Here is a 1,060-nt window from a genome sequence, read left to right on the forward strand (position 1 = left end):
TACTTCAATAGCTTTATTTTCGCCTTTTGCCGGACCTTTGTTTTTTTCTGGCACATGGTGGGGCATAAATTGTATTCACGTAAGTGCTGCACGGATTGAATTTCTCCCCAGTCACAGAAGATGTGTCCTGCCATCCAAGCTGCCCCGTTCCGCTGGATTATTCTTTGATTTCCCCCTACTTATTAAGGGACTTCCAGATGGTCCAGGTAGGAAACCACTAGGAAGCTGGGATAGCAAACTGTAAACAAGTATTTATATGAAAAGGCAGTTGAACTGGCTAACAAACAGACGGGATTCGAGATCCTGTCGGTGATTTGTGCTGGCACGCAGGGAAGTGCATATGCCTTGGCAGCAAATTCCTGCTCGTTTTTGAGAGGCGCTCTCGGCACCCTTATACAACCACCTTGTTAAACTAGCAACAACCTGTCACCGAGACTGAGCGGGGTTCCTTGTATAATATATCTCCGATAGGATTATGGGCTGTGTTTTTGTGTATGTGGGCTAGAGATGGGCACGGACCGAATCACGAACCGGAAAAAAAAAATCAACGAATTGGACCATTTCGTGGTCCGGTTTGTGACCGAATTCGGGGGGATCCTGTTTTGGCAAAACGAAGCACAAGCTGTTTTCACCTTGGCCCCTTTTCTACTTTGGCAGAGTGGGTGCCCATGTGCCCGTTCCCTTCCCGCTGTGCCCCCACTGAATCCCTGCCTGGTCCTACCACTTTTTCCAATTTGGATTTCTGGTTAGTTCGTGCCTAGCCACGAAATAATCAGAAACCACAATTGTCCAGATTCGCGGGCATCTCTAATGTGGATAGAGACGTGCAAAAGAATGTAGCTAGTGTGAGAAACTCAACAAATGCAACACATATTGTAAAGTTGCTGCGCCAGGGTTGTGCCCCCACCCTGGTTCGGATGAAAAACGAACCAGCACGAACTGCCAAATCGGTTCGTGCCCATCTCTCTTCTCCCCGGTATGAAAAGACAGTCCCTCGGTAACTTTTGAGCTCGCCAAGGTCTCTCTCTCTCACACACACACGACAGTTGTAAGGACAGAG

This window comes from Pogona vitticeps, chromosome ZW-PAR, assembly GCF_051106095.1.
Source record: "Pogona vitticeps strain Pit_001003342236 chromosome ZW-PAR, PviZW2.1, whole genome shotgun sequence".
NCBI lineage: Eukaryota > Metazoa > Chordata > Lepidosauria > Squamata > Agamidae > Pogona > Pogona vitticeps.